This window comes from Triticum urartu, chromosome 7 (genome assembly GCF_003073215.2).
Source record: "Triticum urartu cultivar G1812 chromosome 7, Tu2.1, whole genome shotgun sequence".
NCBI classification, from domain to species: domain Eukaryota; kingdom Viridiplantae; phylum Streptophyta; class Magnoliopsida; order Poales; family Poaceae; genus Triticum; species Triticum urartu.
In genome coordinates this window covers 603,350,965-603,376,596 of record NC_053028.1, presented here as the reverse complement: position 1 = coordinate 603,376,596, position 25,632 = coordinate 603,350,965, and the positions used below count along the sequence as shown (strand labels likewise).

Below are 25,632 nucleotides of genomic sequence, written 5' to 3'. Positions count from 1 at the left end.
TGAGAAATTCAGGCGTAATCTCAACTTGGTCAAGTTGTGATTAAGGGGGGGTGTTGAAATATATCTCATGTGGCCCTAGGCGCATATATTGTTAGTTGGAGTTCTGGTTAGACTAAAGATAGATTAGTATCTACTTAAACTACTTCCTCTCTATCTCCTAATCCCTTGTACTCCAAGTCATGTATGCGATCATGGGATATGCCCCATCTCTATCAATAAATACCACGCGGCCCTCTCACGAGAGGGTAGAACGCTTCCCATCGTTTTCTACACTGATATATTGATCAAAGCCTTCATCTCTTCCTGGAAAACTCGGTTGGAAATCTGGGAGCAGCGCATCCTTCCCAAGGTATTGCATAATTAGGCGCATGCTTGGCCTAGCACTGGATATTGAGTATGAGCATAGCAGGCCAAGCTTTAGTACTAACTCCACTTCCTCCGTTATATAATCTTCCAGCCTTGGGTCTACTGTTGCAAGGATGGAATCGCGTTCCCATGCGTGGCGCACACAATCTTTTAGTAACAGCTGCTCACCGGAATAGCTCACTCCTATCGGATGCCTCCCGCAAGCAACCTCCAACATCAACACACCAAAAGCAAACACATCAGTCGCCTTGGTTGCCCTCCCAAGCATGGCCAGCTCAGGAGCAATGTACCCTCATGTGCCGGCAATGTTTGTGATGTGGGCTCCTGTTCCGTTTTCGTGGTTGTGCAACCTTGCAAGGCCGAAATCACCAAGTCTTGCATTCATTTCGCCGTCGAGGAGCACGTTGCTTGTCTTGATGTCTCGATGGATGACAACTTTCTCCCAATCCTCATGGAGGTAGAAGAGACCAGATGCGATGCCCTTGATAATGTTAAATTTGTAAACCCAATCTAGGTCTTTCCTATCTTGACCGTGCAAAAATTTATCAAGGCTACCATTCGGCATGTAATCATAAACTAGAAGTAGCTCATTTCGGTGACGAGAATAACCGAGCAACTGGACAAGGTTGCGATGGCGGAGGTGACCAAGGATCATAATCTCGGATATGAACTCCTTCATCCCCTGCTTGGACTCTGGTGAAACTCGCTTGATCGCAACATTTTGTTTTGAGGTTTGTAGCATCCCTTTATACACCTTTCCAAATCCCCCCTCCCCTAGTAGCATTGCGTCACTGAAACCTTTTGTTGCATTGACTAGCTCTTTATATGTGAAAGATGGTGGACCAGCCTCGATTTCCCACTCAAAATTATTCCTTGCCTTCTTTCTAAGAGCATAAAGAACAACACAAATAACAAGCACAATCACTGTTGATATTGTGACAACCGGTACAATAATGGCCCTAGGGATATGCGAGCGAGTCTGTGGTTTCGGCCTAACATCTTCTATAACTTGAGACAAAGATGTGTAGTTCAATGGTTGAGCCTTCCCAGTTGTATTGAAACTCCAACAAATAATGTAGTGCCTAGACTTAAGGAGGCCGGTTGAAGATGAAAACCCAACATAGAATGAGTTGTTTGCCAACACAGATGTAAGATTGACAGTGCTTGATAGTAGTGGACGCTGAGGCTTATGCTCTAAATAAGGTGCTAAGCTGACACTAAGGTTGTGTGAGGTGCCATCATAATCCACCTATACTTGCATTGGTTGACCACTAGCAAGCTTCAAGGGAGAGAACATACCATTTGATGTGTAGTAACCAGCTGTGTGGGAATTGATAGACACAATGCTGTTTACATCAATCCCAACATGGTTGTCATCAATATCAGAAAATTGGGGATTCTTGATGGTATCAAGCTCAACAACAAATAGTTTATTTGTGCCATTACCACTGCTCTTCATGTTGGTTAGGCCCAAGTACGGACCCGGGTGGGCATCGAACACAAATTCCACCATGGATGAAAGTGCAAAGGCAAGCCCATGCGCACTCACCCCATCCTTGCTATCCGGAGGGATGATGAGGAACACAAAGGTTGTCGAGAAAGAGGTAATATAGCCAAACGAGTGCCTAGAGAAAGCCCGTCCACTCCTCTGGGGATCACTGTTGGTCAGCATAAGTGCTCCGCTTGTGATAGAAGCCACACCATCAAGCCGGAGCATGCCCAAAGGGATGCCATCACCGTATCTAAAGCCATCTTCAGCAATGGCATAGGGCTTGAACATAGGGATGCTGAAGAGGAGAAAGAGCACGAGGAAGCGTGGCAACATAATGAAGCAAAACACCTTCCTCTCAGCTGTGATATCTTTGATGAAGCAAGTATGAAAGAACAAACATGGGAAGATATAGTGCAGTCTCTCTCTCTCGCTCTCTCTCTCTCATGTCATACATAATACTAGGTCATACCTAATACGGAAGAAAACAAGGGCAATTTGGAAAAGAAAAAGAAAAAGAAGGTCCATTAAGCAGGTAGAACCAACCTATATTTTTCTCACTAGAGCTCAGATCCTCGTATGGAAGCAATCTAGCTAACTATAGAAACATGCACCTCGTATGGAGTAATATATGCAACGTTGACTGACTTCCGAAACATAAGTCACACGGCGAAAAACATGACCTACTTTTAACGACTCAAGTTCTGTTTTGTGGAAGCAGCTCCTCCTCGGGCGTACCTTGAGGGACGTCATGCTGCCATGGAATTACAATTCATCGTTATTACCGTATGTCCATATCCAATGTTTGCAGCAACGTCAATGCGACAAGCACATACATCATACTGAAGAAAAAGTAGCCAAAATTTAAAACGAAAATAAGAAAGAGAAGGGCGTTCGACAGGTACATGCAACCTATATTTATTTTCCTGACCACAGGTGATATTTTGTATCATGTCTGTGTGTTGTCATTGACAAGACGAACATATTGATCCATCAGAGATCAGACCCACCGAACAAATCTATTTATATACTGTATTTGATTAGAGAATGTGGAAACAGTCAAATTGAGACACACAAGAGTTAATAAAAGCTTTCTTTACCAAGAAAAAAAGGTTGAAGGATCATGGAGTTCATATCCACATTGTTCTACTCGTGAGCTTACAACATGGCCAACATACTGTTGAGTATGGTAATCATTAGAAAACATAGAATAGACTAGAAATTATTCTAGCTTGTTGTGTACTTCAAGATGGTTATATAACTCCTACATATATGTTCACGAGGCTCAAGCAATACAATAACAATCAATAAATTTCATCAATTCCCTCTCTATTCTCCTCACATGGTATCAGTCTAACCGATCCAAACCCTAGCCGCCACTTCCACTCCGCGCTATCCCCGGGGCAGTCGGTCTCCATGATCGCCGCCATGGGCCTCGCCACCCTTACCTAGGGTTCGTCCGACGGTTGTGTTGATTGGCTGCCCTAAAGAGTCTTTTTTATCAATCTTTTGACCCAACTTTTCTCTCTCTCGCTGGTCGCTTTGATCATCTTTTTTTGGCTTTTCGATCTAAGATCGGTTTACGCGGTCTGTGCGGCCTTCCTGAGGTCTTCCCCGCCGTCGCCCCGACCCGCGCGCTGCCACTGTGTCGCCCCTTCAGGCCGTAGCACCACGGCATGCGGTCCACTTCGCCGTCCACACGCGTTGACTTTTACGTGGTATGCGTCGCACCGCCTTCCTAGGCGCGGGACGCCACCGTCCACTTCGCCGATCTTCTTCACGCTATCGGGTTCTTCCTTGCCCACTTCGAGCACCTCCGCTGTGCTCCTAACCTAGCCGTTGCCGCCGTCTCCCCAGGCCGCCGCCGCTCTTCTTCCCGGTCCATGGTGACTACATCGACACTGGCCATCCCAACTCGACATCAACCACGACGTCCCTCACACAGCTACAGCACCCTACGCTCTCGGCTACCTCGACATCGGCCCAATGGGCTACGACCTTGCTTGAGCAACCTCGTCGGTTTTCACTCCAGCCACAACTTCCACGATGCATCGACCGTTACAACTGTGGGGGGATATTCGTCGGCTTACCTTTGGATTATTCTCCAGTCTCACCGTCTGCGTCGCTATCGTTGTGACTTTGGGGATGTTGAGTATCATAATTATTAGGTAACATAGGATAGAGTAGGAATTATTTAACTTGTCTTGTACTCCAAGATGATCATATAACTCTTAAATATATGCCCACGAGTCAAGCAATACAACAACAATACAACGCATTACACCAATCCTCCCTCTCTATTACGTCTAACACGTATGTCTTGCTCAATGGGTAACATACTGCCGGTGCCATGGCATGTCCTAATCAACTTGCAGTTGGCATTCATATTTGTTTTTCCAACCTGTTTCGTGGGAGAGATTTCCAGCAGGATGTAGCGATCGTGCTGGAAGAACCCGAAAAATTGCTGTTTTGGACACAGCCTAGTAAATATGAACTTGCAATTTAGCCAAAAAATCAGGGCGTTACAGTAAATGGAGCGACAACCTGGGAACGTTACCAAATGTAGATTATGTGACCATGTGGTTGCTGGATGTGCAGACCGCACAGGTTGGGGTGGATGTGGAACCTGCTGTATGTACACCATTTGTTTATTTGGTTGTGCTTGTGCAATGCCAAGGTATTTGTGTGTACGCACGAGAACATTAATTTCAATGGGACTAGCATTGACAAAAACTAAGATTGATCGGTCCTACCTTGGTCATTTTGTGGAGGAAGTGAAGGAGTTAGTCAGGGGAGATCGGGAACTCAAGTTAGATAAGATTATTCATACTTAGAATGGAATTGTAGATTTCTTAGCTAAACTTTCAAAGAGCGGTCATCTAACTAATGCTTGGTTTCAGGATGTCCCAAGTGTTGGGATATTCTCCTCATGTTTTTTTAGGAAAGATATTCTCCTCATGTGGGCTGTGAAGAGATGACTATTTAAAGCCTTTTAGGAAGCCCAAAGAGATATAGAAGGCCACTACCCATTAGGGTTATGACTTAGGATCATTTTGGACTTTACACATGTGAGGATGGGGTGCTTTACCTTCCATCCAGCAACCACCACCAAGTGTGACGAAAATTAGTTCAGCCTCCACTGGAGAAGAAGAGAGAAAACCAAGAGAGTAAGGGAAGAAGAGGAAGATTGAAGGAAGAAGAAAAGGGAGCTCCTCCCCAAGGTTGTGATGGTCCAGATCCACTACCTTGTCTCCTTCAAGCTCGGTTCCACCATCTTTGGTGAGATTGTTCCAATCCATAGCTATTGAGCCCCAAATCTTGTTGTGTTCATCCAAGATTCAGAAGTCTTGATGTATGAGATCCTCTAGTGCTATCTAGAGAAGAACTTGTTGTATCGCACATTTTGATAATACTGAAAGAGGATTTGGGTGGCTTCGGCCCGTAGTATTTTCCCTCAAGTTTGGGGGTTTTCCACGTAAAAATCTGGTGTCTCTTTGTTGATGCTTGCCGCTGTCCAAAAAGTTACTCCTACCACAAGATACTAGCCTGAGGAGCGTCTTGTCTGCTGAGTAACATTTTATCTCCATATATGTTGTTGCATATGTTTCCTTCCATGCTAAGAAACGACTCTTGAGTTAGTACATGATGTGGTGCTCGAAGTTGGGGGGTTTTCTTAGGAAATATAGCGTATGCTCATTACCATTGACATGAAAAGTGACCTTGTTTTTGTTGCAATCAATAACAACCCCTATAGTATTCAAAAAGGGTCTACCAAGGATAATCGATATGTTGTCGTCGTCGGGCATATCAAGAATAATAAAGTCTGTTAGATAGTAACATTTGCAACAACAACGGGAACGTCCTCAGAAATTCCAATAGGTATAGCAGTTAATTTATCAACCATTTGCAAAGATATCTCAGTAGGTGTCAACTTATTCAAATCAAGTCTTCTATATAAACAGAAATGCATAACACGAACACCAGCTCCTAAATCACATAAAGCAGTTTTGACATAACTTCTTTTAGTGGATCATGGTATAGTGGGTATTCTTGGATCTCCTATCTTCTTAGGTGCTTCTCCCTTAAAAGAATAATTTGCAAGCATGGTGGAAATTTTAGCTTCAGGTATCTTTCTTTTATTAGTGACAATATGTTTCATGTACTTAGAATATGGAGGCATTTTCAAAATATTCGTCAAGCATGTTCGCAAAAAGACGGGTCTAAGCATTTCAACAAAGCATTCAAAATCCTCATCATCCTTATTTTAGGGCGGGGGGCTTAGTAGGAAAATGCATGGGTTTTTGAACCCATGGTTCTCTCTCTTTACCATATTTTCTAGCAATGAAATCTCGTTTATCATGTCTTTTATTCTTAGGAGTTGAGTTATCAAGATCAACAACGGGTTCTATTTCTATAGCATTATCAGATTCTTTATCATTATCTGGTTGAGCATCAACATGAACATCTTTATCATTCTTATAATTACTAGGTGGATCTTCATTACCAGATTGTGTTTGTAAGTGCATCTAGTGCCACCCCTAGTTGGTTTTGGAGTATTGACGACAAACCTGGTTGAGGGACTAATGTGTTTGTGAGAATTGCAGGATAACACAGGTAGAAGTCCCTCATTGATTCGGTTTTTCCTACCAGAGATGACCCATAAAAATGTATGAAGACATTGAAGTCAAAGGTGGTATGTGAAGACATTCACATTGAAGACTGTGACAAGAGAAGACATTGCGTGAAGACTATGGAGCGCGAAGACTTAGTTGTTTCATCGTTCTTTTTCTTCTTTGTTGAGTCATAGGAACCACCGTACTGTTAAGTGGGGTCCTAGTGAACCAGTCAGAATGACTGAAGTGATGCTTAACCAAAATCCTATGTCTTCGAGCGAAGACAATGAGAGCAAATCTTATCCAGAGCTGGATAAGTCAGCTTTGCTTGTAGCCCAAGTAAAGTTGTCGTGTGTGTCTGAAATCTGACTATTTGGAACACGTGTCAGTTCCTTAGTGACCCAGGGTCATTTCAGACAAATCAGGTCGGGTTGCTTAGTGGCTATAAATAGCCCACCCTCGAAGCCTTTGAGAGAGAATTCCTTGCAAGGACAAAGCCCTAAACACCCAGAGCCAAACAGTGTTAGGCATCACTGAAGTCTTCATGTCTGTGTGATCTGAAGACTTACTACACTTGAGGACTGTGAATCCTCCAGCCGGTTAGGCGTCGCATTCTGAGCATCCAAAAGTCATTGTGGATCGCGGTGAACGAAGTCTGTGAAGGTTTGGAAGTCTACCTTGAAGACTTACCAGAGTGATTTGGCGAGGACTGGGTGTCCTTAGCTCAAGGGGAATAAGGTGAAGACGCGGTCTTCTGAGTTAAATCTCAGCCTCCCTAACCAGACATACAGTTGTCACAGCAACTGGAACTGGTCCAACAAATCATTGTCTTCAACGAGCCACTGGTTCTATCCTTCCCATCTCTTTATTTGCAGATTGGTCCTTGTGAAGTCATTGCCTGTCTGCACTATCTATTTGTCTTCACTGTGTGACTGCTTGTTCTGATTGGCTTCATACTATCTTCCATCCTGATCTATACTGCCTAGCTGCTATTAGTCTTTGTGCTTTCATTTCATTGAATACTTGACTATGGCTTGCTTAGTGTAGTCTACCTTCCGCTGCATGGTTATAGGTTTATTTCTATCGTTTGTCTTTGAAACTTCCATGTTTTGAAGACTTTCATAAAAATCACCTATTCACCCCCCCCTCTAGTCGATCACTGGCACTTTCAATTGGTATCAGAGCAAGGTACTCCCTTGTTCTGTGTGATTCGGTTTAACCACCTGGAGTTTTAGCTATGTCGACTGCAGGGATAATCAAAGTCTCCGCTGCGTGCCCAGTCTTCGATGGAACTGAATATCCCTATTGGAATAATAAGATGCGCATGCATCTGGAAGCCATTGATGTCGACCTCTGGTATGTCATCAAGAATGGCATCCCCAAGGCTGGTGAAGGTGTCACTGCTGCTGATGTCAAGAAGTTCGTTCAACTGGATTCCACTACCAAGAACATCATCTGTGGTCATCTGACCAAAGGACAGTATGGCCGTGTGAGTGCTCTGGAAACATCCAAGCTAGTCTGGGACTGGCTCTCCAAGGTCAACGAAGGCGTCTCAACCCAGAGAGGTCAAAGAATCAGTGTCCTTCGCAACCTCTTCAACCGCTTCAAGAGAAACGACAATGAGAATGTTCAGCTCATGTTTGATCGACTCACTGACATCGCAAATGAGCTTCAAGCCCTCGACGCTACTGAGATCACCAAGCATGAAGTCGTCAAGACACTCCTAAGATCACTTGACAGCTCATTTGACACCCTAGCCCTGATGATACAAGAACGCCCTGACTTCAAGACACTCTATCCGTCCGACATACTTGAAAGGCTCAACACACATGAGTTTCAGCTTTCTGAGAAAAGAGACATCTACTGTCCCAACTATGGGCGAACTCGTGCTTTGAAGGCAAAGGTTGTTTCCTCATCTGAAGAAGAATCTGATTGCAGTTCTGATGATCCTGAAGACATTGGAAAGGAGCTTGCTATGCTTGTGAAGAAGTTCCAGAAATTCACCAAGAAGAAAGGCTTCAAAAAGTCCTCACGATCCAGCTCAAGGAATGATGAAGCTTTTGCTCATGACTACAGGAAGAGAACATGCCACAAGTGCAAGAAACCTGGTCATTACATCTCTGAGTGTCCGAAGTGGGACAATGAGAACAACAACAAGAAGAAGAGCAAGGAATATGATTCTGACGACAAGAAGAAGAAGAAATACTCAAAGTCTTCTTCCAAGTCTTCATCAAAGTCTTCATCACACAAGAAGAGCTCATCTGGAAAAGCTTGTGCGTTTGTTGGAAAGTAAATGGATTCAGAGGAGGAGTCTGCTTCTGAGGAGGCGGAGGTGGAGTCTGAGGAGGAGTCCGATTCTGGCGTTCCAAGTCTGGCTACAGCCTATGTTGCCAAGTCCATCTTCAACATTAAAGACAATGACTTCATCACCGACGCCGATGCCGATGACCAGGACAACTCCGCTCTCACCTACTGCTTCATGGCACGCGGTGCCAAGGTAAACTCACACACTACTCACTATCAAACATCCAGTGAAGATGACTCTGATTGTGGTTCCAAACCCAGCTACAAAACACTTGCTAAAATTGCAACTGAACAACAGAAAGCTATGGAACATATTCAAAAACTGTTAGACAAAAGCAATGACCTGTTAGACGCTGAAATGACTCGATCTCAGTCCTTAATTGAAGACATAAAAAATCTTCATGTTAAGTATGAGGAACTTGAAATTCATCATGAAACGCTCTCAACAACTCATGAAAAGCTTTCCTATGATTATCTTCAAAGGAAGCAAGATCTTGAGAAATTGAGAGCGGCTAATGAAGATCTTCAAAAGGAAAACGAGTCGCTTCGTGCCAAAAAGATCAGTTCCGCTCAGGAAGGATTTGAACCACCATGTCTTAAATGCATTGAGCGTGACAATGCTACTTCTGTTTCTGGATGTTCCACTGCTGCTACTGTTGCAATATCTTCAACTATTGATGTGGTAACTAACCCCTCTGCTGAGGATGCCACTGCTATTGCTGATGAAAATGCTAGGTTGAAGGCATTGCTTGAAACGGGGATGTACAAAAGTCTCAAAGTGCATCAGACACTATGTGATGTCCTCAAAAGACATATCCTGAACCGAAACCCTAGGAAAGAGGGTGTTGGGTTCGAAAGGAAAATGAATCTTGATGGCTCTTACTGGAAACCGGAGCAGTACCCCAAAACCACATAGGTTGCTGCAAAGGAACCTTCAGTGGATCCATCCACCCTATCTGGCTTCACTTGTGCTAATCCCATTGTTATTGATGAATCCTTTGATGCAAACTATAAACTATTTAAGAATCAGAATGGTGAAGTGTTTGCCAGGTATATTGGTACTAACTGCAGGTATGGGCCACCTATGAAGAAGGTCTGGGTGCCGAAAAAGTGTCTGGAAAATCTTCCTGTGTATGTCGTCATGACACCACAAGTGAAGAAGACAAACCCCAGACCACGGGCTTCATATGGTCCAAAGGCTTCATACAGACAGAGGACTCACCTGAGTTGCACTAACGCAAGTGTTTTGCAGGGAAACCATACTCAGGCCTATGAATATGAGCGCGTTTCATCAAACCGCCATGTTCATAAGACCAAGAACTACTCTGCTTATTCTTATGAGTACTATTGTCCACCTGCAAGACTATTTGCTAGGGCTCCAAAGCCAAAGTTCTCAGATGCTGCACTTAGACTCATTGCTTCGAAACCACCCTTGAAGATGTGGGTGGCTAAGAAAGCTTAACTCTCTTTTGCAGGGAAGGGTCTCTAGCCGAAAATCAAATTCGTCTGAAGCTATTGCTGGGGACCTTAAACATCTTGTAGGGCGCAAGATCAAATGCCCAAATGGTCTTATTATGTATTTTGTTCCTGAGTCGCTTGCTACTTGCCCTATCAGTCCTAACCTCGATCTAAGCTTTCATAATCCACTTGCTCGTCAAATGTTTATACTTCACAATTCTCTTCATGAAGCCTATCCCCCTAACTGCACTGTAGGGTATGACACCAGCTGCTTCAGAATGGATTATCGATAGTGGATGTACTAATCACATGACTAGCAAGCGAAGTCTTCTCATGGACTCAACTTTACGTCCATCTGACAAGAGTCACATCACATTTGCTGATACTGGTAAAAGCAAGGTATTGGGTCTAGGTAGAGTTGCAATCTCAAGGGATCAACACATGGATAAAGTGATGCTTGTTGAATCTCTTGGTTTCAACTTAATGTCTGTCTCAATGCTTTGCGATTTAAACATGATTGTGATATTTGGAAAATATCGTTGCCTTGTTCTAATGGAATCTGACAAGTCTCTAGTCTTTGAAGGGTATCGGAAAGATAATTTGTACGTGGTAGATTTCTCAGCAGGACCACAGCTTGCCGTATGTCTTCTAGCAAAAGCTTCAGAATGCTGGCTCTGGCATCGGAGGCTAGGGCATGCTGGCATGAGGAACTTGCACACTCTTGCAAAGAAGAAGCATGTCATAGGCATCAAGGGCGTAAAGTTCAAGAAGGATCACTTATGCGGTGCCTGCGAAGCTGGAAAGATGACGAGGGCCAAGCATCCCTCGAAGACAATCATGACAACGACTCAACCCCTCGAACTGCTACACATGGACCTCTTCGGTCCCACTCACTACTCAACTCTTACCACTACTGCTTGTCTCTATGGCTTCGTCATTGTTGATGATTATTCAAGATATACATGGGTGCATATAATCCTCTACAAGATTGAAGTGCAGGATGTCTTCAGACGCTTCGCCAATCGAGCCATGAACAACTATGGCGTCAAGATCAAGCACATCAGAAGTGACAATGGCACTGAATTCAAGAACACCGGCCTCGACACTTATCTTGATACTTTGGGCATCACTCATGAGTTCTCAGCTCCGTACACACCGCAGCAGAATGGCATTGCGGAACGCAAGAACAGAACACTCATTGAGATGGCCCAGACGATTCTCGATGAATACAAGACTCCAAGAAAGTTCTGGCCTGAAGCCATTGATACTGCATGTCATATCATCAACCGTGTTTATCTTCACAAGCTTCTGAACAAAACATCCTATGAGCTCCTCACTGGTAAGAAGCCAAATGTCAGTTACTTCAGAGTATTTGGTGCCAGGTGCTGGATCAAGGATCCACACATCACACTTCAAAATTTGCACCGAAAGCACATGAAGGTTTTATGCTTGGATACGGAAAGGATTCACACTCCTACAGAGTCTTCAACCTCTTTCACTATAAAGTGGTTGAAACTGTGGATGTGCGGTTCGATGAGACTAACGGCTCGCGAAGAGAGCACCTGCCAAATGTGCTAGATGAAGTTCCATCCAGTGAATCCATCAAGCTTCTGGGAACTGGAGAAATCATACCTTCTAAAACTCAACCTGAAGAGGAACTCATCATCTCTGCAACTGATCAACCTGAAGACAATGCTCAGCCTGAAGACAATCCTTCTAACGATGACAATGACCAGCAAGAGCAAAATCTTCGTCATGTTCATCCTCGTGTTGCAAATGAAGTACAGATTGAGAAAATAATTGATAGCATCAATGCACCTGGTCCACTCACTCGTTCAAGGGCAACACAACTAGCAAATTTCTGTGGACACTTCGCATTCGTCTCAATATCTGAACCCAAGAAAGTTGATGAAGCCTTCATGGAACCTGAATGGATTCAAGCTATGCAAGAAGAGCTTCAACAATTTGAGCAGAATAATGTATGGGAACTGGTCAAGCGTCCTGATCCTCATAAGCACAATATCATAGGCACTAAATGGATATATCGCAACAAGCAAGATGAGCATGGTCAAGTTGTCAGAAACAAAGCTCATCTCGTTGCTCAAGGATACACTCAAGTTGAAGGAATTGACTTCGATGAAACATTTGCTCCTGTGGCTAGGCTTGAAGCTATACGCATACTGCTAGCCTATGCAAATCATCATAACATCCTTCTGTATCAAATGGATGTGAAGAGCGCTTTTCTCAATGGCAAGATTGAAGAAGTGTATGTTGCACAACCGCCTGGCTTTGAAGATCCAAAACATCCTGACATGGTTTATAAGCTCAACAAGGCACTGTATGGCCTCAAATAAGCCCCTCGTGCTTGGTATGACACACTCAAGGACTTCCTGAAGAGCAAAGGCTTCAAACCTGGTTCTTTGGATCCCACACTCTTCACGAAGACATATGATGGTGAACTGTTTGTGTGCCAAATATATGTGGATGACATTATCTTCGGCTGCACCAACCAGAAATACAGTGATGAGTTTGGATATATGATGCAAGAGCAATATCAGATGTCCATGATGGGTGAGCTGAAGTTCTTCCTTGGTCTTCAAATACGACAGCAGCACAACGACATCTTCATATCTCAAGAGAAATACCTCAAAAATTGCCTGAAGAAGTTTGGAATGCAAGACTGCAAAGGTTACACGACGCCAATGCCAGCTAAACACCATCTGGGTCCCGACGACAATGGTAAAGAGTTCGATCAAAAGGTATACCGCTCCATGATTGGTTCTTTGCTTTATTTATGTGCATCTAGGACAGATATCATGCTTAGTGTTTGCATGTGTGCCCGATTCCAAGCGGCACCAAAGGAATCGCATCACTTAGCTGTGAAGCGAATTCTTCGATATTTGGCTCACATCCCAACACTAGGATTATGGTATCCAAAGGGCTCAGAGTTTGATCTAGTTGGATTCTCGGATGCTGATTATGCTGGTGACAAGGTGGATCGCAAGTCTACATCAGGCACATGTCACTTTCTGGGACGATCACTTGTATGTTGGTCTTCAAAGAAGCAGAACTATGTATCTCTCTCCACTGCTGAATCTAAATACATTGCTGCTGGTCTTGCTGCGCTCAGCTTCTATGGATGAAGCAGACACTCAAAGACTATGGCATTCATCTGAAGCAAGTGCCACTCTACTGTGACAACGAAAGCGCCATCAAGATTGCTAACAACCCAGTTCAGCACTCGAAGACAAAGCACATTGAAATTCGTCATCACTTTCTCAGAGATCATGTCATGAAGGAAGATATTGATATCATACACGTCAACATTGAAGAGCAACTGGCAGATATCTTCACAAAGCCCTTGGATGAGAAAATGTTCTGCAAGTTACGGTGTGAGCTGAATATCTTGGAATCCTCAAATGTCCTGTGATCAGGCACACATCCTAACACTTATGCATGTTGATGATTTAGATGTGCAACACACGAATTAAAGTATGTCTTCAATCAATGAAGACTTACATTCTGAGTGTGAATACATTAACGTGGAATTTGACTTCGGAACGCCATGATAATTGCGCGCCGTGTCTGGGTCTAATACTTCCTATACGGTGGGTAATGCCACCACCAAATTCTTCCCTTAGAAGTGTTTTTCTCATGGCATTACATTTGCAAAGTCTTCGCATTTTGTTTGTCTTCAATGTTAACATGGCCTCATGTTTATCTTCAATGTACTGATTTAGTTTCTTTCCTCTACAGCATTCACTTATAGCTATGTCTTCACGTTGAATCTTTTGAACTAAGTGAATGTGATCGGACCCTAACCTTTCTATGCTCCTGTCTCAAGTCTATCTATCCAAATCATATGCATTCTATTGAAACTGTCAAAACGTCTTCTATGCGTCCTTGTCAACAGAAGGCACAGAGATAAACATTAATCTGTTTTCAATGCTCAATCCTTTTTGCATGAAACCCGGAGAAGTGGGAACGACCACCCGACAATCCAGGCGTGCGTGGGAACATGGAACAACCTCCAATGTGTTGCATGATCGCCATGTGTCCTTCAGATGTGAACCGCCAGGGGCACCTGCATAATAACGCTGTGTCGTCCCTGTCTCTGTAAATACACGCCTCACCCCAGTCATTATCTCGTCTTCCACTCTCGCACAAACCCTAGCACCACCGCTAGCACTCGACGATGCCGGTGACGAAGCGCTTAGCTGCCGCGACCTCACCAATGCCGTCCTCACGCCGGTTGCGGACATCGTCTTCTCCGCCGTCACCGTAGGTGTCCTCCGTTGCCAAGTTAGGGCATGGAAGATCGAACTGCTCGGTCTCCTCTCCCACTCCGTCTAGCAGTTCCTCGTGTGGTAAATAAAACCTCCTTTTTACAGTCTTTTTGATCTGATAGATTCATCTTTTTCAACCACAAGTGGTTTCTATTCCCACAAGTTGGATCTATCTCATTCTGCATCTCATAGCATGCCTAGTATGTTCACTTATGCTTCACAAAGTAGTTAGATTCCTCACTTGTACTTATTCGTGGATTCGTACAAATATGGAACCAACTCTCTACATATGAGTGAATGTCTTCGCACTATGAGGTCAATGTCTTCTAAACTGATTTATCTTCAAAATCTTCTGAGAATGCATATGACCTCTTCCCCTTCCCTCGCACCTTTAATGCTGTCACAGGTACATGTCCGTGGGAGAATCCCTTGGTTCTCATAGTTTGCATTCATTTTTAGAGTTCTTACATCATCATATAAATTCTCCTGAAGCCAGTTCTTGTCTGACCAGTAGACAAAAGACTTTGACAGTGTTGAAGCCCTTTAGTCTAAAATTCATGGCAACCGAGAAATCAGTCAGGAAGGGCAGCAGAAAGCACCGTGGAAACACTGCTAAGGACCTGCCACCGGATATCTATGAGCTATACAAGTCAGATCCAGAAGAGACCTATGGAGAACGCAAGAACCGAATCCAATGGATTCGAAGACATTGGGCAGAGGAATGGTTCAAGTACAGATTTGTCACAGAAGAATATGCTGAGAAGAGTGCCATCAAGGGCCCCTGGGGAGATATTATATAAAAAGGTCTTCAGCCCAAATCACAGTCCGAAGCTATTGCTCAAGGCTTCTACCCCTGCATGCTTCCTGGACCTCAGCCTACTAATGCCGACCCATCCTCTCTGTTATGGTGTCGAGAAGATAATCTCTTCAAGCACAACTATCAGTCTGCAAAGAACTCGGCCTAGGAAAACAAGAAGTCTTTGGGATTAGACTTCAGCCCAGGCCCCTCTACACCTCGAGCTGACGGCACACATGAAGCTGAACCCAATCTTGTTGGGCCCTTCTACAACTTAGAAGGTCTCATCACTCACATAATGGTTCAAGGGGCAGACGTGGATCAACCTGCAGACGACGTTGATTCTGACGAAGCGCCTGCACCACCGAAGCCTGTGAAGCAAATGAAATCCAAGGCTTCAAAGCCCTCTTCAGCACCAAAGGCTTCAAAGCCCTCATCTGCACCAAAGGTTTCACGGGCGAAGCCTCTGGCCACTGCACCTCCTGAAGCCAGTGTGCAGTCTGAAGATCTTTCACGCATCTCCAAGCCCGCCAAAGTGAAGAAGCCCATGCAACCCACTGGTCAAGCACTGACCCCTGCTGCTGTTTTGCGAAATGAAAATGACGCCATTGATCTGTCCAGTGACGACGATCTTGGCGATGACGCTCTTGAGCAGTTGATCGAGAGCAAGCAAGAGGCGGAAATCTTCAATGACCTTCCTCTCTTTGATGTGGAAATCTTAAACAAGTTCATTGATGAGTGGTTCGACAGCCCAAATGTCAGCTTTGATGATCTTCAGCTTCCAATTGGCCTCAGCGTCGCCTTCCATGGAGCCATTGCTCCTGAGCTGGCTCTAGCTCAGAAAATTGTTGAGCTGAAGCATAAGATCGATTATGAAAATGCTCAGTTCAAGAAGCACATGGCCAAGCTCAATGTTGAAGACATTCAAAACTTCAAGGTCATGATGCATGAGCTCAAGGAAGCATTCCACAAGAAACGTGAAGAAGCCAAAGGTTCTCGTGAGCGCATGAAGGATCTTGCTGCCAAATGTGTTCAAGGATACAATGAAGCTGAAAAGCGCAAGGCATCGACCCCCGAATGGCTGCCAAGAAGAAGAAGCCAGCTATGGCAGAACCCGAAGCATCAAGGCAGGAAGAACCTCGCATTGTCTTCCCAGCCAGTCTGACAGGCTCGAAGCCTAAGGTCCCCACAGTGGCTTCAGAACTCAAGAAAACAAGGGCAGCTGAAGCCAAAGCCAGAAAATGTAAGACCAAAGCCACCACTGATGATGCTCCCCCAACCAAGAAACAGAAAACAAAGAAGAGAGACCGGGCTGCTCCCATAGAGCACCTTGATGTCGAGCCAATCTCAGTGGCTCGTCCTGCATCCGAACATCGAGAGCGACAGTTGATAGTTCATGAGCCTGCTTCCACAAAGGCTCCTGAAGTTGAAGACAATCCAGCTGTTGACCCCACCGCAGCTGAAGACATTGGTCCTCATGATAATGTTGAAGATGATGAAGTCCTTCCATAGATCGAGCGCAATTTGGTATCATCGCCTGTGCTCATGCACAACAAGATCATCAGAATTGGTCGTCCTCTGACTCCAACTGCTCAGGATGCATCATGGGATGATCACCCACAACAACAAGACACCCCAAGTGCTCCCCAACCACAAGATGACGATGACTTTGAGGCCCAGCCGACTCCATCTCCACAAGCGTCGCCCACGTTCCGCAGGCTTCGCAAAGGATCAAGGCCTCAAGTCACTACAACTGTGAACGTCTCTGAGTCTGAAGCCAAAACAGCTGAAGATATTCCGGCTGCATCAGCCGATGAAGAAGAAGAACCATGTGATGAAGAAAGAGTTGCTACACCACCAACCATTCGTGAAGTTGTTCTTGAGGAGAACGTGTCCGACCCTCCAGCTCCTGAAGTGGAGGTTACCAATACTGAGGCATCCACCAACATCAACACTAAAGCCAATGACGTTGTCATGGCTGAAGCCAATGTGGCGCCTGAAGCTAATGTGGTCCCCAAAGTGCAACCACCTGAAGCAAATGTGGCCCTTGAAGCCAATGTTGCACCAGATGTAATCATTCCTCCTGAAGCTCCTGTGCCCCTTGCAGCCCATGTCAACGAAAATGCCAATGCTCCTGTACCCCCTCCAAGACCTCATACTGTTGAGTTGGCATTTGATCATGGTCAGCTTGTTATGGTCCGCTGGCCCATTCTAGTTCCTCCACCTGCTGCGGGTCCACAATTTGACTATCATGTCGACCACAGACCTCAAGTCCAGAAGCCCAAGCCAAGACTTCCTAGATTCCCAGACACTGCAACTTCACTTGGGGTCTTCAATGTGAATGGCTTCGTGGCACATAACACCTTCTTCAACAGCGCCAAGAACCCTTACTCCAAACCTCGCATTTCATCGGATCGGTTCTGAGCTATCAGCAGCGCGGCTACTATTCATGCGTCTTATACAATCAAGGGTGCATATTTCCACATATGTGCCTCGACACTGAAGCTATAGCTGGCCTGCCCTGTCTAGAAGAAGCGTTGGATTGCTTCAGAGACGCTGGACTCCTGCAATTTGTCACAAACAAGGAACACTTGAATGAAGAGCTTTTGTTACAGTTCTATGCAACTCTTCACATTCGAGGCTACAACAGGGATCCAAGGACTTGGGTCCTTGAGTGGATGACATGCAATGTCCATCATGAAGCCAAAGCTCTTGATATCATTGAGCTCACAGGCCTGCCCACTCCTGGTGAATACTATGAACCAGGTTGTCAACAACACCAGAATGCTTTGGAGAGCATTTTCCAGAAGCCAGAACCCAACATGAGCCAAATGCTGAGCATGATGAAGCCTTTGCCCCACGACGCTGAATACCCATCTGAATTCTTTGTTGAAGACCTAGAGTATCTGCCTCGCACCATTTACCATATCATCAGAAAAACTCTATGGCCTGTCAAAGGACATTCATCTGCAGCGAAGCTTGAAGGAGCAATGAAGACTTTGGTTTTCTATATCTTCAATGGCATCAGCTTCAATGCTCACGACTTCTTCATCAGGTAGTTGGCTGCATCTGGCTCCGACGTTTTTGGTATGAAGTTCTATGCTCCATGGGTAATGCATCTTATCAAGTTGCACTCTGCCTTCAACTATCAGCCGTCTGTGCGCAATCATCTTGTATTCTTGCCAGAGGTTGATCTGTTTTCTGTTGAAGCTATTTACCCAGAGCCTGCTAAGGATCCCATTTATCTTCACAATGCTGATCGTCAAAGCTTCACCCAGCCCATTGAAGGAATTCAGGCAGTCTCGCGTTTTTATCCCTTAGCTGGTAACACATGTGCCCCTCGCGCTCAAACTGACGCCACTGGAAGCACCATTGCCCAAAGGCCTCGGAAGCGATCTCGTGTTCTCAATGACTGAGAGCTTCTCGTCGCGCTACATCAGAAATAGGATAAGCATCATGACTGGCTTAAGCGTCAGATGCAAAGCCTCTTGGTGGACGTCAGTCGCATTCGCAATCTTGCCACCAAGAATGCCTTTGTTACACATGAAACCTGTCGGAGGTCTTGGAAGAGTTTGACATTGCTTAGTGCTGAAGCTGATCTGCAAGACGATGGCTTCACAGGAAGATTCAAGTTTGACTCAACTCCTCCAAGGAATGCTCACTTGCATCGGACTCCCTCGCTTGAAGACTCTGACTATTCGTCCTCAGCTGCGACTGTGAATGCCAGGGTCATCGATGACCAAGATGATGCCACTTCACCACCTCCAACTTCAGCACGCGTCGACACTGCACCAAGTTCTTCTGCACCACCGGACCTCAACGACGACCTTGCTGTTTCGCCTGCACCTCATGGGAACGAGTAGGCGCTCTATGTATTCAAACCTTTTTGGTCCTTACTGACAAAAGGGGGAGAAGCATATGAGTTGATAGTCTTCAAACGGGTCCATATGGGTGGTTGCTTTACTTTTTGCTACTTTTGTCAAGTGCTTACAACTCTCGCTTTTTGATACATTTGGTTCTTTGAGTTGTAACACTTAAACTCGTTGGTCGTCTGCTACTTATTTGCTATTTTGTGATGCGATGATAAATTCCGCATGTGTGATGATAACTTCCGCACTTAGGTCATTTTGCAGACGTCCATTTTTCATTATGCATGTCATTATCTTCATTATATCAAATCATGCATGATGAATTGTCATCATAAGTTGAAGAGGATCTCCACAAGTACAACCTGCCATGTGCATTTTCATTCCAAAAGCAAATTACTTATATGCACATCTTCAGGGGGAGCCTTTGCCACTTATGAAGACAATACCCTATCCTTTCCAATTTCGCATATTTTATTCCCCGTTGAAAACTTCAACCAGTTTGTCATCAGTCACCAAAAAGGGGGAGATTGTAAGTGCATCTAGTGCCACCCCTAGTTGGTTTTGGAGTATTGACGACAAACCTGGTTGAGGGACTAATGTGTTTGTGAGAATTGCAGGATAACACAGGTAGAAGTCCCTCATTGATTCGGTTTTTCCTACCAGAGATGACCCCTAAAAATGTATGAACACACTGAAGTCAAAGGTGGTATGTGAAGACATTCACATTGAAGACTGTGACAAGAGAAGACATTGCGTGAAGACTATGGAGCGTGAAGACTTAGTTGTTTCGTCGTTCTTTTTCTTCTTTGTTGAGTCATAGGAACCACCGTACTGTTAAGTGGGGTCCTAGTGAACCAGTCAGAATGACTGAAGTGATGCTTAACCAAAATCCTATGTCTTCGAGCGAAGACAATGAGAGCAAATCTTATCCAGAGTTGGATAAGTCAGCTTTGCTTGTAGCCCAAGTAAAGTTGCCGTGTGCGTTTGAAATCTGACCGTTGGAACACGTGTCAGTTCCTTAGTGACCCAGGGTCATTTCGGACAAATCAGGTCGGGTTGTCTAGTGGCTATAAATAGCCCACCCCCTACAACCATAAATGGTTGGCTGCTCAGAGTTAGTATACGGCTTTTGTCGTTTGAGAGCAACCCACCTCGAAGCCTTTGAGAGAGAATTCCTTGCGAGGATAAAGCCCTAAATACCCAGAGCCAAAGAGTGTTAGGCATCACTGAAGTCTTCTTGTTTGTGTGATCTGAAGACTTATTAAACTTGAGGACTGTGAATCCTCCAGCCGGTTAGGCGTCGCGTTCTAAGCATCCAAGAGTCATTGTGGATCGCCGGTGAACCAAGTCTGTGAAGGTTTGGAAGTCTACCTTGAAGACTTACAGAGTGATTGGGCGAGGACTGGGTGTCCTTAGCTCAAGGGGAATAAGGTGAAGATGCGGTCTTCTGAGTTAAATCTCAGCCTCCCTAACCAGACGTACAGTTGTCACAGCAACTGGAACTGGTCCAACAAATCATTGTCTTCAACGAGCCACTGGTTCTATCCTTCCCATCTCTTTATTTGCAGATTGGTCCTTGTGAAGTCATTGCATGTCTGCGCTATCTATTTTTCTTCACTGTGTGACTGCTTGTTCTGATTGGCTTCATACTATCTTCCATCCTGATCTATACTACCTAGCTACTATTAGTCTTTGTGCTTTCATTTCATTGAATACTTGACTATGGCTTGCTTAGTGTAGTCTACCTTCCAAATATTGTTTGTCTTTGAAACTTCCATGTTTTGAAGACTTTCATAAAAATTGCCTATTCACCCCCCTCTAGTCGATCACTAGCACTTTCAGTGTTTCAGCATCAGAAATAGAAACATCATCATGATTCTCAGAAGGTTTTATACCACAGGTTCACTAGAAGCATGCAAAGTTCTATCATTTTTCTTTTTGTTTTTCTTCTTTGATGAACTAGATGCATCAATATTAATTCAATGAGAATCTTGCTTATTTCTGTTAGGATAACCTTCAGGATATATAGGATCTTGAGTCATTTTACCACCTCTAGTCACTATTGTAATACCGCAACCATTCATTTTATTATTCATTTCATTAAGAAAATCATTTTATGAATTAGAGACTTGCTCCAACTGAGTATGAACCATGGATGAATGTTTAATTAAACCTCTAACATCATTAGCAATCCTAAACATCAAATCACTCAAAGGATCAATCATGATAGCATTTCATTCCAATTGTTTGCTAACATACATGTTGAAGTGTTCTTGCTTAACAATGTAATTATCAAGTTCATCCAGGCATGAACTAGCAGATTTATTATAGGGAATATCACCCTCATCAAATCTACAAAGAAAATTTACCTTTACTACCTTTGTCAGGATATCGAGTCCATGTATTTCTTCAATGGGTGGTAAATTCTTGACATCTTCAGATTTAATACCCTTTTCTTTCATAGATTTCTTTGCCTCTTGCATATCTTGAGGACTGAGAAATAGAATACCTCTATTCTTTGGAGTTGGTTTAGGTGATGGTTCAGGAAGTGTCCAATCATCAACATTTCTCTATATATTATTCAATAATTCTTCAGCCCGCTGAACAGTTTGTTCCCTGAAAACACAACCGACACAACTATCTAGGTAGTCCCTAGAAGCATGGGTTAGTCCATTATAAAAGATATCAAGTATTTCATTTTTCTTAAGAGGATAATCAAGCAAAGCGTTCAGTAATTGGAGAAGCCTCCCCCAAGCTTGAGGGAGATTCTCTTCTTCAATTTGCACAAAGTTAAATATTTCCTATAAGGCAACTTGTTTCTTATGAGCAGAAAAATATTTTTCGGAGAAGTAATATATCATAACTTGGGGACTACACACACAACCAGGAGCAAGAGTATTAAACCATTTATTAGCATCACCCTTTAATGAGAAAGGAAATAACTTGATAATATAGTAATATCAATTTTTCCCTCATGAGCAAATAGGATGGCTATATCATTCAATTTGGTAAGGTGTGCCACGACAGTTTCAGTTTCATAACCATGAAAAGGATTAGTGTCAACCAAAGTAATTAACTCAGGATCGACAGAGAATTCATAATCCTTATCGGTAACAAAGATAGGAGACGTAGCAAACTTAGGATGATATTTCATTCTCTCCATCATAGACTTCTCTTTCAGCTTACTCAATAATTACTTAACATCATCTCTATCATTACAAGCAAGAATTTCTCTAGTTGTCTCCCCATCCATAACATAACCATCAGGTATCTTAGGCATTTCAACTCTAGTAGGAGAGCTAGGCATAATAGGTGAATCATAATTTTCGTCAGTTTTGGCATTCTCAATTTCTTTAGCTTTAGCAATTTGTTCATCAACAAATTCACCTAGTGGCACAATTTTATCAAGGAGAGTACTAGCATCATCACAAGTTTCATTTATAGCAGAAGTAGTATCATCAATCACTTGTGACATATCAAAATGAATAGCGGATGGTGGTGTCGCAAGTCCCAAGACAGAAGGTAAATCAAGTGTGGAGCTAGATGACAGTTCCTTACCTCCCCTCGTCTAAGAGGGTACGATCATGGTCTTAGCAACTTTCAGGTTCTTCATAGTGATCAACAGATATAATTCCCAAGTGACTTAATAAATAGAGCTATGCTCCCTGACACGGTGATAACCCACAAGTATAGGGGATTGCAACAGTTTTCGAGGGTAGAGTGTTCAACCCAAATTTATTGATTCGACACAAGGGGAGCCAAAGAATATTCTCAAGTATTCGCAGCTGAGTTGTCAATTCAACCACACCTGGAAACTTAATATCTGTAGCAAAGTGTTTAGTAGAAAAGTAATATGATAGTAGTGGCAACGGTGGTAAAAGGTAACGGTAGCAAAAGTAATATTTTTGGTGTTTTATAGTGATGGTAATAATAGCAACAGAAAAGTAAATAAGCGAAGAACAATATATGGAAAGCTCCTGGGCAATGGATCGGTGATAGAGAATTATGCCGGATGTGGTTCATCATGTAACAGTCATAACATAGGGTGACACAGAACTAGCTCCAATTCATCAATGTAATGTAGGCATGTATTTCGAATATAGTCATACGTGCTTATGGTAAAGAACTTGCATGACATCTTTTGTCCTACCCTCCCGTGGCAGCGGGGTCCTAGTGGAAACTAAGGGATATTAAGGCCTCCTTTTAATAGACTACCAGACCAAAGCATTAACACATAGTGAATACATGAACTCCTCAAACTACGGTCATCACCGGGAGTGGTCCCGATTATTGTCACTTCGGGGTTGCCGGATCATAACACATAGTAGGTGACTATAGACTTGCAAGATAGGATCAAGAACTCACATATATTCATGAAAACATAATAGGTTCAGATCTGAAATCATGGCACTCGGGCCCTAGTGACAAGCATTAAGCATAGCAAAGTCATAGCAACATCAATCTCAAAACATAGTGGATACTAGGGATCAAACCCTAACAAAACTAACTCGATTACATGATAAATCTCATCCAACCCATCACCGTCCAGCAAGCCTACGATGGAATTACTCATGCACGGCGGTGAGCATCATGAAATTGATGATGGAGGATGGTTGATGATGACGACGGCGACGGATTCCCTTCTCCGGAGCACCGAACGGACTCCAGATCAGCCCTTCCGAGAGAGTTTAGGGCTTGGCGATGGCTCCGTATCGTAAAACGCGATGAATCCTTCTCTCTTATTTCTTTCTCCCCGAAAACGAATATATGGAGTTGGAGTTGAGGTCGGTGGAGCTCCAGGGGGCCCACGAGGCAGGGGGCGCGCCCAGAGGGGCACGCGCGCCCCCACCCTCGTGTCTAGGGTGTGGGCCCCCTGGCCTTGATTCTTTGCTAGTATTTTTTATTATTTCTAAAAATAATCTCCGTGGAGTTTCAGATTATTCTGAGAACTTTTGTTTCTGCACATAAATAACACCATGGCAATTCTGCTGAAAACAGCGTCAGTTCAGGTTAGTTCCATTCAAATCATGCAAGTTAGAGTCCAAAACAAGGGCAAAAGTGTTTGGAAAAGTAGATACGACGGAGACGTATCAACTCCCCCAAGCTTAAACCTTTGCTTGTCCTCAAGCAATTCAGTTGATAAACTGAAAGTGATAAAGAAAAACTTTTACAAACTCTGTTTGCTCTTGTTGTTGTAAATATGTAAAGCCGGCATTCAAGTTTTCAGCAAAGATTATGAAGTAACCACATTCACAATAACACTTAGGTCTCATGTTTACTCATATCAATGGCATAATCAACTAGCGAGCAATAATAATAAATCTTGGGTGACAACACTTTCTCAAAACAATCATGATATGATATAACAAGATGGTATCTCGCTAGCCCTTTCTGAGACCGCAAAACATAAATGCAGAGCACCTTTAAAGATCAAGGACTAACTAGACATTGTAATTCATGGTAAAAGAGATCTAGTCAAGTCATATTCAATGTAAACTAATAGTAATGAATGCAAATGACAGTGGTGCTCTCCAACTGGTGCTTTTTAATAAGAGGATGATGACTCAACATAAAAGTAAATAGATAGGCCCTTCGCAGAGGGAAGCAGGGATTTCTAGAGGTGCTAGAGCTCGGTTTTAAAATAGAGGTGAATAATATTTTGAGCGGTATACTTTCATTGTCAACATAACAACCAAGAGATGGCGATGCCTTCCATGCTACACACATTATAGGCGGTTCCCAGACAGAATGGTAAAGTTTATACTCCCCCTCCACCAACAAGCATCAATCCATGGCTTGCTCGAAACAACGAGTGCCTCCAACTAACAATAGTCCCGGGGATGTTTTGTTTGCAATTATTTTGATTTGATTTGCATAAAGTATGGGACTGGGCATCCCGGTGACCAGCCATTTTCTCGTGAGTGAGGAGCGGAGTCCACTCCTCTTGAGAATAACCTGCCTAACATGGAAGATACGGACAGCCCTAGTTTATACATGAGATATTCGAGCATACAAAACCGAATGTTTATTTGAAGGTTTAGAGTTTGGCACATACAAATTTACTTGGAACGGTAGGTAAATACCGCATATAGGTAGGTATGGTGGACTCATATGGAACAACTTTGGGGTTTATGGGATTGGATGCACAAGCAGTATTCCCGCTTAGCACAGGTGAAGACTAGAAAAAGACTGGGAAGCGACCAGCTAGAGAGCAACAACAGTCATGAACATGCATTAAAATTAATCAACACCGAATGCAAGCATGAGTAGGATATAATTCACCATGAACATAAATATCGTACATGCTATGTTGATTTTGTTTCAAGTACATGCGTGAACATGTGCCAAGTCAAGTCACTTAAATCATTCAGAGGAGGATACCACCCTATCATACCACATCACAACCATTTTAATAGCATGTTGGCACGCAAGGTAAACCATTATAAGCTCG

At 43.7% G+C, this 25,632-nt stretch overlaps 1 pseudogene; it reads right to left on the bottom strand.

The window, feature by feature from the left end:
- Positions 1–235: 235 nt before the first annotated feature.
- On the bottom strand, positions 236–1,825 carry LOC125519148 (annotated as a pseudogene).
- Positions 1,826–25,632: the final 23,807 nt, after the last annotated feature.